General features: G+C 42.5%; 1 long non-coding RNA gene across 1 annotated transcript; it reads left to right on the top strand.

Moving 5' to 3' along the window:
* Positions 1 to 9,459: 9,459 nt before the first annotated feature.
* Positions 9,460 to 13,722, top strand: LOC129628892 (uncharacterized). Its single transcript, XR_008702963.1, has 3 exons — positions 9,460 to 9,527; positions 11,595 to 11,681; positions 12,897 to 13,722. It is a non-coding gene; the product is annotated as an uncharacterized LOC129628892 (long non-coding RNA).
* The last annotated feature ends 2,015 nt before the right edge of the window (positions 13,723 to 15,737 follow it).

The following is a 15,737-nucleotide window of genomic DNA, read 5'->3' as shown; positions in this document are numbered from 1 at the left end:
GCAGGTGTGTACACATATAGGCTGATATCAATTTGTTTCATAGATGCAAAACAGGCTTGATGGAAGCTGGTGGGGACAATTTTCACAACTATTTGCATGTTGGGGTAGGAAGGACTTTGAGCTGTCTGCCCCCTGGTGTATGCGTGCGTGGCTGCTTCAGTCGTGTCCAACTCTCTGAGATCATATGGACTGTAGCCTGTCAGGCTTCTCTGTTTATGGGGATTTTCCAGGCAAGAAAACTGGAGTGGGTTGCCGTGCCCTCCTCCAGGGGATCTTCCCGACCCAGGGATTGAACCCACATCTCTTATGTCTCCTGCATTGGCAGGCGGGTTCTTTACCACTAGCGCCACCTGGGAAGCCTCCCTCGTGTATACATCCTGAATAATCCCCTCCCCTGGAGCATGGGCAGGATTGAGAAAAGTGTGACTATGATGAATTTCTTATGATTAGGTTACATTAGATGACAAAGGTGAAGTGAAGGGATTTTGCAGGTGTAATTAAATCTCTGAGACTCTGAATTAAGAAAAAAGGAAATTAGCCTGAATGGGTCTGACCTAATCAAGCGAACCCTCAAAAGATACTGGACCCTTCCTGAAGGAAGAGATTTGAAGTGTGAAAGAGTCTGCTGGCCTTTGAGAGACAAATTGCCAAGTAGCGGAGGCCACGTGACAGGAAATGGCAGGCAGCCTCTAGAATCTGAGAGCTGACGGCCAGCAAGAAAGCAGGACTACAAGATGAATCCTGCCAGCCACCAGCAATCCTGGAACCCAAGGCCCAGATGAGACCGGCTCAACACCTGGACGTCAGCCTGATGAGAACTTGGGCAGAAGACCCAGCTGACAGCCTGGACTCCTGACCTACAGGAAATTCAAGATACTAAACTGATGTTACCATAAGTTGTTAAATTCGTGGTAGTTTGCTAAGAAGCAAGAGAAATTTCTTACATACATCTACAGAAAAGAATTATTTGCGTTGGCATTGATTAGTTACCACGTACAAAGCAGTGAAACAGCTCCATGTAATGAAGGTACAGAGACCCCACAGGATCAAATAACCTAGAAGATAACACCTTGATTTTTATTGAATGTACCTAGGAATCCATTGGGTCCCTACTGTGAGAGATGTTTCATTTGGTAAATTGCTTATTTCAAAAGCAATATTGCTTGATTTTGTTTTTTATTTAAAGAAAACCTTTCTTCGCTCCTGAAGAGATTTAGACTACACTTTAATGTACTTTGGGCATTTGAGGGGGTGAGGGGTGACTAGCTACTGAAAATTAGAATGGAGACCCTATGAGGCTGCTGAAAGCACCAGCAACTCTGAGCTCCCCCATGCACCAGTCATCACTGAGAAAATGGAACTGCGTGAAACCCAACCTGGACTGTGAGGCTGATGCTCTTTGTGAAGTAAAAGTCAAGGCTGATTCCATTCAGTCAAGCATTTATTCACTCAATGAATGCCTACCTGAGACTAGACAGAGGTACATCGGTGAGCAAACACCACCAAGGTCCCAGGCACACAGGGTTTGCGTTTCAAAGGAGGGAAAAATAACCCAGATTTGGAGATCTATACTGCAAAGCTCCAGAATTTAAGAACCATACCAATATTTGACCACTGTGCTCAGCCATGAGGAAATTTCTGAGGTAATGGTTGAGTTCATACCTCTTCAGGAAGAGTTTCCAAGAAAATTCAGTTGTTAATCATGCTGGTAAGAGGCAGATCCAAGCATAGAGAATGAGGTGATGATGCTGGGTTCTTAGACAGGCATGAGGTTGGATACACAGGCACCCACTATGACAAACATCCACATTCCCAAGGAAATACAGACTTAGTAAGGAAATTGCCTTCATGCTGGGATCAGCCCTTGTCTGCCACATGGAGGTGACCCGTGCCCTGCAAAAAGAAATACAGAAAATACAATAATGTTCTACTAAGTTGCTGCATTTACTTCTGTGGTTAGTGATAATGATAGCTAATACATACAAGAACTTACTGTGGTCCAACAACAATTTACTCTGAGCTAGTCATTTTTCTAAGCACTGTACATATAATAACTTATTTAATGCTCGCAATGTGTGTGTGTGTGTGTGTGTGTGTGTGTGTGTGTTTACTCAGTTGCTCAGTCGTATCTAACTCTGCAAACCCATTAACTGTAGCCAGCCAGGCTCCTTTGTCCATGTAATTTTCCAGGCAAGACTACTGGAGAAAATTACCAATTCCTACTCCAGGGATCTTCCCGACTCAGGGACTGAATCTGCATCTCTTGTGCCCCCTGCATTGGCAGGCACATTCTTTACCACTGCGCCACCTGGGAAACCCTCAATATATACAAGTCCTTACTATGAGCTAGTCATTTTCTAAGTACTTTACATATACGAATTCATTTAGAGTTTGCAATAACCCAGTACTACTATTATTCCTAAGTTACAGATGAGGAAATTGAGGCAGAGAAAGACTAAGTGGTATGTCTCCAAAGTCTCACAGCTACTGAGTATGAGAGTTATGATTCACACCCAGGTGGTCTGGCACCAGAATCCTAGCTCCTAACCCTCACTAGGCACCATTTTTGCAATAAGGGTCCCCTTGGACATAGACATAAGTAATTCTGAAGTACACTCCACCTTGCAATTTATTTCTATTACTCCAATGCTTCAGTATTCTCAACAGCAGTGGCCCATCTTTAGCAGTACTAGAGGAAATGAAGGGATTTTTAAATTTTCTTCTGGCCACAGTGTGGGGGCCTGCTGATTGTACACCATGTAAAACTAAGAGTTATTTTACCATTCTGGCAAATCTGTCCCCTACTTTAAAAATGCTTCTTTCCTCATTCCCTGAGCCACATTTCTACTTTGTTTTTGAAGAGGTTTCTCCTCCGAGTGTTCTGTCTTAGAAATAGACACTGCTGGTCTCCCCACTAGGATTCAACCCCCCAAGCACAAGCTCTGTGATGGTGAATCCCCTGCAGCTGCCCACAAACAATAAGTAATACAAAGGATGACTGAGGGTTTCAAGTTTCCTGTTTACAACCTCCATCCAATGGGGATCTCTCCTGGAGAGATGTAAGGCTGGCAACAAATTAACAAGGGTTCAGTTATTTTACAAGGGCAAACAATGGTTCCTCTGACCACTTTTGATTCATTCCATCTCTGGTTTCCATGGAGCATCATAAAAGGATCTATGTGTGTGTCAAGAGAGTGGAGGAAGAGAAGTGGCCCAGAGCTAACAGGGGAAGAAGCATCCGCCTGATCAGTCTCCCTGGAAAGAAAGTATCTCTGATCCTTAGTGTCCAGTTCCTATGTCCTGGGCTGCTCTATCTGCGTAATGATTATCGAATCTGGTAACACAGCCCTCATTCCAGCAGTCTTTTTCTCCCTGGAGATTTTTGCCTCTGGGTTCTGGTCAATTTTAGGCTTGGTCTTGCCTCCATCTTTCCCATTATATCATCAGCTTTTATTCCCACTAGTTAGTTGGAAAAGCTGTATAGGAAATTAGATGTGCCTGCTGAACTGCCTCTTCGGGTAAACAGTTAAAGAATCCTCTGGAGCTGACTTGGGAAGTTAGGGGTACCGTGACAGCCATCTGTGGATTTCTGGTCATTCAGAATCCATTCCCTCATCTTTTGACAATTTCACCTCTAACAGAGAGTGGGATCTGGCTTCTTTCCACTCAAAAGCCATTGAAGAACCAAGGTTGGTGGAAAAGAAAGTTTGCTTTATTTTGGATGCCAGCAACTGGTGGGGAGGGTGGACTTCTGTCCAAAGGCTGAGTGCTCATCCCAGACATTTAATGGGCAAGAGCTTTTATAGGCTAAAAGAGGGGCTACATGCAGAAACAATACAGTCAACTCTGATAGTCATCTTGAAATTGGTCATTAGTGGTCTGATCAGCACCATCTTGATTGTTTTAAGTTAGTCTTGTCCCAGGGTTGGTTTGTTCCCATTTCCTTAAAGCTGGTTCTCAAAATTGTAGCAGCTTATGTAAAGGCTACAGTCTGGTCATCATGTAGTTAACTTCTTCCACCTGGTAGGGGTTTCAGTATCTATAAGACAGCTCACAGGATAAGGTTCAGAATATTATCTGTAGCCCTTGAGAAGGAATTAGAGGCCCTTGATTATGCTTACCATCTTCCATGATAGCTCAGTTGGTAAAGAACCTGCCTGCAATGCAGGAGACCCTGGTTTGATTCCTGGGTCAGAAAGATCTGCTGGAGAAGGGATAGGCTACCCATTCCAGTGTTCTTGGGCTTCCCTTGAGGCTCAGCTGGTAAAGAATGCGAGCGACCTGGGTTCAATCCTGGTTGATTATTCTTAATGACCAAACTATTATTATTTGGTCTCCTTTGACGGTTTGCCTTTGTTTCTGCATATTCTCACTTCTCTGAAAGTTCTTCTATGGATAGAAGGCAGGCAGAGAACTTGGGAGCAGAGGGCAAGGACCATAAGTTCCTGCTCCATTTCACACCAGCCCTTACCCTTCTCAGTCAAGTGATTCTATAAGGATTAGAGCCCAGGCTCAGGAATAGAAAATGTGATTCAGGCCTAAGCGAATCAGAACATTGAATTTCTTTGGCTGCCAATGATTTGCTCACTGATAATCATGTGACTTAAGTAGAGCCAATTAGGAAGGCAATGCGGAGTTCCCTGAGAATTCTGGGAAGGAGACTCCCACTCTACCTTGCTGCACTTGAATGAGAGGTGTGAGATTGGAGACCCTGTAAACATCTTGCTATGGATAGGGAGTTCCTGTCTGCAAATATTGTCAAGGCATGAAAAGAAAGAGATTCTGGATCTTGAAGACAATGCTTGAGCCCGGGAATTAGTCTATCTCTGAAGCAAGCCTTGTTTCAAGATGCTCAGTTATGTGATTCAGGAGATTTTCCTTGGGCTTCTACTGTCTTGGGTTGGATTTTGTTGCTTGCAACTGAAAGTGTTGTTTATCTCCCACTAAGAGAAGTAGAGAGGAAGCTCCAAGAATAAGAGCAGCCAGAGGGGAGGCAGATCACAGTCCTTCAAGCAGGAAAGCAATTCTCACCCGAGAGTATTTGTCCCTTTACATTTATCATGAGAAGGCAGAATCTACAAAATGTGTTTTTAGAGCCGTTAACCTTTCCTTCCCTCCCATCTACTGCTGACATTTTTATGGGGGGAGGGGAATCTTTATAGTTCATTATTCAAGTGATTGCTGGGCCTGCCTTACAGTGAACATAGACATGGGTTGGATTCCTTGAAAAGCCATACACGTCATTTCTTTGGTCACTATGCCTTTTAAATGCTTATGTTACCATCTGGATTCCATCACTTTTTGTAGCTGTGGGATGGTATACAAAGACATTTGATCAGGAGACCCCAAATCACTTGAATCCTGCCTTGGCCTACCCACTACATCTCCCTGCAGTGCCCCTGTGCAGGCAACAAGAAACAGTTTATTTTGAGAGAGAACTTTAGTTCAAAACCTAATGCAAATTCAAGTAAGGATGGACTTCATTGTCTGTCTTTCTCCTTATCGTTCGATTTCAATTCTCAGATGTAACCAGTGTAGATTTCTAGTTCCATATTTTCTGACACAGCTGATGTATGTTGAATCAGGTATTTTATTGTTGTGGTTTGGTTTAGTTTTGATTTTTGGTTTTTGACGTACATCAGGGAAGGAAAAGAAAGCATTGTGTCACTTTAGCTCAGAAATTTGTCCAGTGGCTGCTCAAGTCCTGTGTTAACAAAATTCCACTGAATAAGTTTTAAAAGATCTTATTGGCTTTAGTCAGCCATGCTGGAATCAGGCAACATCCAGTCTAGCAGCTGGAAAGGGGTTCCAAAGCGTGGTACAAGGCAAGAGATTTTTATAGACCAAAGTGAGTGAGAACAAGGAAGTTGTTCTGGGCACTTATTGATTGGTGAAAGCAGGGTTGCTTCCTTACATGGAGTGAAATGAAGTCTTGGAGAAGGTAACTTACGTCAGGTAACTTGGGTTGAGCAGGAAAGTTCTGATTGGTTGATCTAGACCTCCCTTTTCTGGAAGAGCTAAGCCTTGAAACTTGGTTAAGTTTTCATTTTTGATGCAGTGCTTAGCATGAGTCAGTCAGTCTCGGGCCTCATCTATATACTTTAACACCTGTCAGGCCGAATCAAGAACTCTGAATCTGCTTCCAGTTGGGTAGCTACATCTGTGTCCAAGGAGAGAGAAAGTGAAGGGGTGAGAAGAGGGGAATGTAATATTGCCCTGACATCCTGGCTGCAAGGAAGAGCGAGAAAAGGCGTCTGTTCCTATGTTACATGAGCTGTAACCTTATTTCCACTGAAATGTCACCAGGAGAAAATGTGAGCTAATAAATGTCTTGGAACCAGTCAGACTGATACTTTCCTTCTCAAAGGAGAACAAGGCAGAAGGTAAAAAGAGAATTTCTGAAAGCTTCCTCTTATTAGTTACCATTATCATATTAGTTAGGATAATACTGTTGTAACAGCAAATCATGTCCAGAATTTTAGCAGCGGGTAATGTAATAAAAGTTCATTTCTTGTTCATATAACAATCTAAAGTGGAGACTTCTCATTGACAGCTTTCCTACACTTAAAGATTTAAGAACCCATGGTCTTTCCATCTTAAGACTCCACTTTAAGGCAGTAGTTTTCAACTTTTAACTGCACTTTGTAATTACCCAATGAGCTTCAAAATGCTAATACATGGGCCCCACCCCAGGAGATTCTGATTTCACTGGTTTTAATAGCAGCTTAGGCATCAAAATGTTTAAAATGCCCCCCAGAGAAGTATCCAATGCAACCAGTATTTCCCTCGGGCATTACTATAGGGTAGTGCTTTCCAGAGCACAATCCCCAGGCTGGCAGCATCAGCAACATTTGGGACTTGTAAGACATTCATACTCTCAGATCCCAACCAGATCTGCTGAATAAGAACTCTAAGGATGGGGTGCAATCTATGCTTTAAGAGCCTTCCAGTTGATTCTGATGTATAGTCAAGTTTGAGAATTATTGCCTTTGAATACCAACGTTCTCTGATCCAGGTGGAAGGAAAGAGAGGGAGCTTGAAGGAACCCACCTGTTTCTCCAGTATGTCCCAGTCTCTTGGCAATATCTCCAGCCATGGGCCCAGCTCGAGCCAGAGGGGACTGGGAAATGGAACCCTGATTGGGCAGCCTGTGTCTGCCACAGTCATACACTCTTGGTTTTCTATACTGTCCCTGAATTTGACAGTGATTCTGTATTGAAGGAAAATAAAAGGCAATTTTAAATTCTAGGTGTAACACAAATGGTCAGGATTCCCAGGTTCTAGGAGTATGAGACCGAATAAAATCTTGTAGGAAGGCACAGGCATAGAATATATGTTGATGTAGAGTAGAATGGATTCATTTAGATAGAAAAATTAACACATAAAGCTTGCACAAATTTATAAGCAAATTTCTATCATGTCTTGTGCGTGCATGAGTGTTCAGTCATGTCCAACCCTTTGTGACCCCGTGGACAGCATAGCCCATCAGGATCCTCTGTCCATAGAATTTTCCAGGCAAGACTGCTGGAATGAGTTGCCATTTCCTACTCCAGGGGTCTTCCAGATCAAGGACTGAACCTGTGTCTCTGACATCTCCTACACTGGCAGGCAGATTCTTTCCCACTGTGCTATCTGGGGAGCCTATCATGCCTTGTAATAGCGATTTTTGCACCAAAGTGATAAAATCTCTTGAGTTCTTCTCCTGACTGGATCACTCACCTTCTTCCTATTTCTTTTACCCCAGAAACTCAACAGCGGCTCTGAGGCAGAGATGAAAGATTGTGGATCTGCTGGGAGAAGGTTATTTCAGATCCCAGTCCTGAGAGAATATCCCAATCCAGGACTCCACTATGCTATAATGAAGGAAATAGTGATCTGAATGTCAGGCAATTTGGGGTCCATGTCCTGGCTTTCCTGTGTAGCTTTGGGTGAGACACTTCATTTCTCTGAGCTTTAGTTTCCTCTTCTCTGAAAGACATAAAAAGTCCTAGCTCGTCGAATTATTGGAACTATTATATGGAAAATAATATAGGTAAGCAGAGGAGCCTGGCGGTCTCCAGTCCAAGGGGTCACAAAGAGTTGGACACGACTGAGCGACTAAGCACAACAAAGCTGCTTTAAAAATCTCAGCTGTTTTCATCTCCATTTGGGTTGCCTTGACAGAAAAAATTCAGGCCATTCTTATCCTCAACAAGCCACATGCAGGAGAAACAGATAAGATGCTTTGAAATGGTCTGAGGGTGGCTAAGCACAGCCCATTCTTGTTAAATCTATTTATAGCAAGAAGCCATTCAGGTCGGTCCTGCCTTTCCGGTCTGCCTCGCTGGCATCGTGGTGGGCCTGGGGCTTTGACTCCTCGGTGTTCCTTGTGGTTTCTGTCTGCTCTGGCTTCGGTGGTTTCTTTCATTCAGACTAGATGCCAAAAGGACGATACGGTCCAGGGAGCTAAAGGACAGACTGGATATCGGGGGACTTCGTGTTTATCTGTGACACTTCAAAAGGTGACTCAGTTAGCCAGTGGTACAGAGAAAAGAGCACACATCATCCATTTGAAGGCGGAGGCAACCCTGGCCATCTGAATGCTAGAAATACATATCAGCCTCTTGAAAGCTAAAGGCTGATTTGGGCTCCATGATTCTTTAGAGTTCAAGTGGCCCTCAATGGAGGGCTTAGGGAGGGGATGACACCAGGCAATTACTGGCACTTACGATTTTGGGCATCTAAAATCAAATGGATAGATTCTAGATGCTTTCAATGCCAGATCTTAGAATAGTTCAGAGTGCATAACAATATAATGACAGGTGTAATAAACTCATACAGGTGTAGTGTTTTCCAATTTACAGACATTTCATACACTTAAGAAAGCTGATTTTTTCCATCTCCTGGGAGCACATATGTTATCACATTTAGGTGTCTTTGGTCGCATGGAATACAAACCCACTCAGGGTACCAGTTGCATACATGAGAGTCCGGTGGTCTCCCTGTACCTTTCTAAGTACTATGGCCCTGCATCAAACTGGTGTTTTTCTCCCTAGTCTTGCCTGAGGCTGAGGTTTGGCAGTCAATTCTTGCTGCCAGGTTTACAACATGGTTGGGATGGTGTGAGCTCTACAGAATTCCTGTGAAAGGTAATCCACACTCTCTGTCTTGCGGCTGTCCTTAAATTTACAAGGACACTTTCCTTCTAGGAGTCTCTGGATATCGGACTAAGATTGTCACATGCCATCGACACATTTCAATTCTGCAACTTCTCTGATTGGAAACCCTGATTCAATATTGCAAACTTGTTTTTGGCAACTGCATCAGCATCTTCCCCAAATATATTAGAGTTGCCATTGACAGATGGTCTGAGATGGGCCCAGGGAGGCTGTTGACAGATATCTCGAGATGGATCTTATTATATTGACATAGCTGGAGAACGTCCTGTGGGAAATGTCTTTGCAGGCCCGGAGGCTGACAGAACAAGACGGAAGCCCTTCAAGAGAATTGCCAATAAAGAAACTGAAAATGGGCACCGCCTTCCGGAGGTAATTTGGCAATACGTATTGAGACTTAAAACATTCACACCCTCTGACCTATATTCATCGTCTCAAGTTTTAGCTGAAATTGCTGCTGAGATGTGTGCGTGAAGATTTATGCATAGAGACTTTCATTGCAGCATTAACCATACAAACAATCTGCTTATCCAAAAAGTTTAACTCCTCCCTCTTTCTATAACAGAAGTGCCTCGGTGGGCTTAAAATCAGGGATATAAAACTAACCCCCAAAGTTCACCAATTTAGCAGACTTTTTTTTAAACCTGTAGACTATTTGTTAAGAAAATTTAATTTCAGTGTGATTCAATTCACTGGAGAGAGGGAATAAGGGATTTAAAAAAATCAGTGGGTGAAAATCTCTTAAGCATAAGGAAGCAGTAACAGTAGTAAAAATATTTCTTCGATGGATGCAAATGTGAAATTGAGGCTGACAGTTCCACACGAGAGACTGTGGCTGAGGCTCTGACTTGATGTCCATAATGACAATGACCTCAAAGGAAATTTAGGAAGGTATGAAAATTCAGTATTTAAAAATCAATTCTGATTGAATTGGTGCGGAAAACAAATCTACGGCCCTGCAGAAATAATGCCAAACCTTCAGTTGTTTTAATGAAGCCTGCCTCACACAATTCGAATCAGAATATTACTTTCATCAGAGAATCATTTTTGTTCTTCCATGAAATAGCACAGGAAATATATTATGCAGTTACTTGCCAAGGTCAAGAAAACTCATAATCTTGACAAGAGGGAAAAAAAAGAATAATTGTGTCTCCATCTAAACTGGTAGTTCTCAGCTGGGGGGGGCATTTTGCCCTTTCAGGGATCATTTAACAAGGCTGGAGAGATTTGGGGGTGTCACAATTGGGGTTGGGCTGGAGGTGGGGGCGGGTGGGGGGAGTGCTACTCTGGCCTCTAGTGGGTAGAGGCCAGAAATGCTGCTGAACAATCTACAGAGCCCAAGACAGCCTCCCTCGGCAAAGCATCGCCTGGTCCAAGGGGTCAGTAGTGCCAAGGTTGAGAAACCCTGGACTAAACAGTGATGATCTGGGAAGAAATGACCAAGTGCAGAGCCCATGCTGTTCTGTTCTAGTGGAGGTGGTGAGAGTGAGGGCAAGGCTAGGGGATGGACTTTCTTCTCCTCCAGCTCCGCCTATGCCAGGCCTGAGGCTAAGGGGGGAAGGGTGGCTCTCAAATCTTGATGGCTAAGGCCTCATATGCATCTTTCATCAGGACTAAATGAAAAAAACTTAAATCTTTACTGGAATTTGTATAGGCAAATCCCCCAGTTTTGCAGACTTTTTTTTTCTTCTACAAGGAAAAAGGAACAACATACTTGAAAGAAGAAGCTTATTCAAGGAATTTCAAAACCATTTCCTACGGTCAAGGACAAATTCTATCCAATCTCCTGTTTTGTTTTCTGGACAATGGGAATTGGGGTCCAGAATATTTAGCCTGAGGTTCAGCCTGACCCTCAACTATCAGAAAAGCATTAAATCACATTCAGAGTAAGCTGTGTTTCTTAGGGCAGGAAATTCAACTCATACCTTTCAGTAAGGTTTCAACATCAAGCATTGATGTGAAAAGGCTTTTCTGGGTAACTTCAAGATAACCTGGAATCTCCCATTCACTGGGCATTTTGACTAATTGGGGTTTTCCTGTGGTTTACATTCTTCAAGATGTTCGCTGGCAAGATTTACAGGAAGGTCTACTGACAGTATTACAAACTCCAATCCAAACTTTCTCTTTGTACATGTCTATGTCTGTAATGTTGGAATGCCTCAAAATAAACGTGTGACATTTGTTCAAAATGAAGAAAAACAAGTCAACTGCTTTGTTTTTTATATCTAAATAATACAAAGAAAACATTCATTGGATGGAGAAGTGTTTACTGGTTTGCAGAACAGCAGCGGGGGGCAGGGGGGAGGCAGCTTTATGTGTCTGTGACAATTTTAAGTTTGGAGAGTTTTGATCTAAACATTTGCATGATTGTCTTGCTAGGAACAAACCACGTTGAAAGTGTTCAGTTTTGGCTGATTCTACCTAATCTCATTCTGACAGGTTCCCATACGAGCTGGGAACAGCCGGGACTAACTCTTCTCCAACGTTATCGCTAATTGGCAGCAGCAAGACAGCCTGTGAGCTCAAGTATGTGAAAGATGGGGGAAAACAAAAACAAAGCCAAACTCTTAAGACTCCAATCAGCTTTAATTAGTCAAGAAAAATCAACAGCCTAAGAATGTACACCTACTGAGATAGTCAGAAGCAGATGGCTATGAAGTGTTTCTAGGTCCAGCTAAGGATCTTATACCCATCACTTATCTACCTGGCTTTTGGGTTTTCCACCTTTATAAACAAGGTGCTAAAAATTGTTGTTTTTTATTTCTATCAGATGTGGCAATGATTCATTTAGAAAATGCAGAAATATCTTAATAGACCTGGTGCTAGGCGGTCATCCTCCCTGTCTCTGTCTCTTTCCCTGAATATACAAAATATTTGATATTTGTGTGGTGAATACTCATAACAGCCAGAATCAAAAGTTCATTAATCAGAATCCACCTAACAGGGCAGCCCATCAAGGTACTTTTCTTTTTCTGTATGAAAATATCATAGTGGAATAATAAAAACATCATTAGCGGTGCTTCTCCTCAGATCAGGGTTTAAAATCTTCCTCCCCTTAACAAAATCAATGAGCTTCTTTGAAACTCCACTTCCTCATTTACTAAATGGTTTTATAGTGATTGCTGCATAGTATGTGGTGAGGATTAAAGTAAATAATACATGCAAAGCGAACTGCTGGAACTCAATATGTGTTAGTTCCATTCCCTGCCTCTCCAGCAAACACCACCCACAGCACTGACCGGTTAGCGCCATCCGTACTCTGAAGTGTTTTGTTTAAATACACTTTTAGGGAAAAGAATTAAAGGTTTAGAAACTGAACCAATAGTTAGGGTTTACCTCAAACAAAGGCATCTTTTGCAGCAGCTTCCAGGGTTGAACTTATGACAGGTATGGTTTTCTGTTTTCTGCACACAAAGCTCTGACTAATAAGAACTGAAAGTTTTTAATGATGACCCTAAAATGCCGCAGTCCTCAGTCACTCCAGAGAAAAGGGGCTGTGCTCTGTTGTATGAGTTAGGACCTGGTTGCAAGTAGTGTGAGCTACTTCCAGCTAGCTTGGATCTGGATGTTGGTGTGTTTGTGTGTGTGTGCATGCGTGTGGTCACGCACACACATGTGTGTCTGTGTGTAGTGAGGGGATTTCAAGGGGACCTCTGGAACCGAAATATGCATCTATGTTTCTGTGTATATTTCATTTTCACCTTCCCCCAAATCAGCTTTTCTTCATATCCTAAATCACAGGAAAACAGCTGCCTGACAATCCTGGAGATTTTGTGTTACAGGCCCCACCACAGGAAGAAACTGATGCTATCAAACAGTGCCCCATTCCAGATTCCCAGAGAAGAGAAGCTGATTGGTCCAGCTGGGGTCCACTGTACACACCTCAGCTCCAATCATCTGTGACCAAGAAAGCAGCAGCCCACTGTACAGACCTGGGCTTACTCCTGCCATCCTGAGGATGGAGATAAAGGAGGAGGTCTCAAAGCGTGGGAGAAGAGGAGTGTCTCCGTGTGGAGGCACCCAAGGTATCATTCCACTTTACATAGTAGGGCAGAAAGAGGACTAATGCATTTCAGAATAATTTTCAATAACCAAGGTCACACTCTAGAAGATTTTCTGCACATACCACAGTCAAGCCAAAAACTCAATTTAGCTAGGCGTGTTTTGCTCTGCATCCCAAATGTAGCAGACACAGATGGTTGCCCATCTAACAGCCTGTTCCTCCTTCTCAACTAGCAGGATCCCACATATATTTAGATGTCCATTCCTCCCTCGTGTCAGTTATAGAAAGCTTACCTTATCCCTGTGTTTAGAAGGAAATTAATCTAATGGTTGCATTGTGACCCGTTTTGGCTTAGGCATGGGCATATGACACAATTGTGACCAATGAAACATGATGACGGATCTTCTGAGGGGCCTTCTGCAAAGATATTTTTCTCACTGATAAAACGAAACTCATAGGAACACTTTCTAACCTTCTACCACCTTGTGTCTGGATGTGATGCCCAGAACGGTGGCAGCCATCGTATGACTATCAGGGGACCTAGCCTGAGGATTAGAGAGTCGAAATACGGTAAGAACTCGGGTCTTTGATTATCCAGTTGAGCAACTGGGTTAAACTACCTGGGACTGCTTTCCCTCTGGGATTCCTGTTTTATTTATTTTAAAGATGAAAGTATAATTAACATGTAACATTATATTAGTTTCAGATGTGAAACATAATGATTTGATATTTGTATATATTGTAAAATGGCACCAGTCTATTTAACATCTGTCACATACATAGTTTAAAATTTTTTTCTTGCAGTGAGAGCTTTTAAGATCTAGTTCAATGTTATTGATCTAGTTCGATATTGTTAACTATAGTCACCATATTGTACATTACACCTTAGATTCTTGTTACTTGATAAAAGAAGTATTATTTAAATCTGTTAAGTTGATTTTTAATTTTTTGTTGCTTGCTACCCCAAACATCCTAACTGATACACCTCCTGATTAATAGAAATCACAAATGAGACATGCTTTAATAAAACCCAACTTCCTAGCTGGAGCATAATTCCAAAAAATGCTTCAGCGAAGGTGTCCCTTGGGTAATATTGATATAGATAGCCAAGAGATCATTTCTAAGGCTCCCAGAACCATATCAAGACAGAGTGTTTTGCAAGCAGACCACCATTATTTTTTTGTATTTATAAAAAGCAACTCAAAGAACTTGTTTAGAGTAGCTTTTCTTATGCTTCAAAGTCCTTGCTCTTCTAGATGTGGAGTCGGACAAGTTTAAAGTGGTTTCATTGTGTGCTCCGCTTACTTGAGTTTGATAGGCTGTGTTCTCATGACAGGTCTGTCCCTGCAGTGGCTGTCCGGGATACTTTGATGTGGGGTGCATTCGGACAGCCTAATACTTGGGGGAAAATGTGCTGAAATTGAACAAGATTGCTTTCTGCCCAGCTGTTCTCTAAAGGCTCAGACATTTTTAGCACTGAGCTAAGAAGCTTGTATTTGTTTTGACAGTCTTGGCAGGGAGAACAATGGTTGATTATCCCAGCACTTTACTAACAAATAAGACTGCCTCCAGCAGAGATAAAATATGGGTCTTGACTTGATTGCATTTCATGTCCAAGGGAATTATCTTCTTTTCATTCTGATGCCCTTTCGTTATGCAATGTATCTTTTTCTTTCTTCATCCTTGCCCCACATGGTAACCCATGGCTTTCACTCTGAGAAGGCAGAGTTCCGAAATCATCAGGAGAAGGGCAGTTTGATTATCATATAAAACATGTATTTTCACTTCTCCAATTTGATTTCTTAGAAACTACTTTTTTTTGTTTGTTTTCAGTTCTCCAGATTTGTATGGCTTGTTCCTTTTCTAATTTTCTGTCTGCTTGCTTTTGGCATTTGCTTATGTGGCTGTAACTGTTTCAGCATACACATAGAAATCTAACATTTTACATCACACCTACATTTAAAAGGTCTATCCCAGCTGTTTGCTGCACCCATACAGTGAAGTGCTTTATCCAGGTCATTTATGTTTTCTTCAAAACAAAGGCACTTTTAAATAGTTTTATGAAAACATTGGAGAAGGCAATGGCACCCCACTCCAGTACTCTTGCCTGGAAAATCCCATGGATGGAGGAGCCTGGTAGGCTGCAGTCCATGGGGTCGCTAAGAGTCGCATACGACTGAGCGACTTCACTTTCACTTTTCACTTTCATACATTGGAGAAGGAAATGGCAACCCACTCCAGTGTTCTTGTTCTTGCCTGGAGAATCCCAGGGACGGGGGAGCCTGGTTGGCTGCCGTCTATGGGGTCACACAGAGTCGGACATGACTGAAGTGACTTAGCATTAGCATGAAAACATTTTTATGTATCATTTTCTTTCCAAAAGGTTTTAAGAATTACATATTTTGTAAGTGGTGTAACATATGCAGATAAGGGTACAGCTCAATGTATTTTCACAAAGTGCACACATGGTTGTACCTATCGTCCCCTCAGGCCCCCCCAGGCATCATCTTTCTGCTCTATCACCACCTGCCAAACTAACAACTGTTCCTCACAGAGGAATTTTGCCTCTTTGCTCAATG

This window comes from Bubalus kerabau, chromosome 15, assembly GCF_029407905.1.
Source record: "Bubalus kerabau isolate K-KA32 ecotype Philippines breed swamp buffalo chromosome 15, PCC_UOA_SB_1v2, whole genome shotgun sequence".
Taxonomy (NCBI): Eukaryota; Metazoa; Chordata; class Mammalia; order Artiodactyla; family Bovidae; genus Bubalus; species Bubalus kerabau.
Note: the sequence above shows the minus strand (reverse complement) of the source record. Positions and strands in the feature narration are given on the sequence as shown.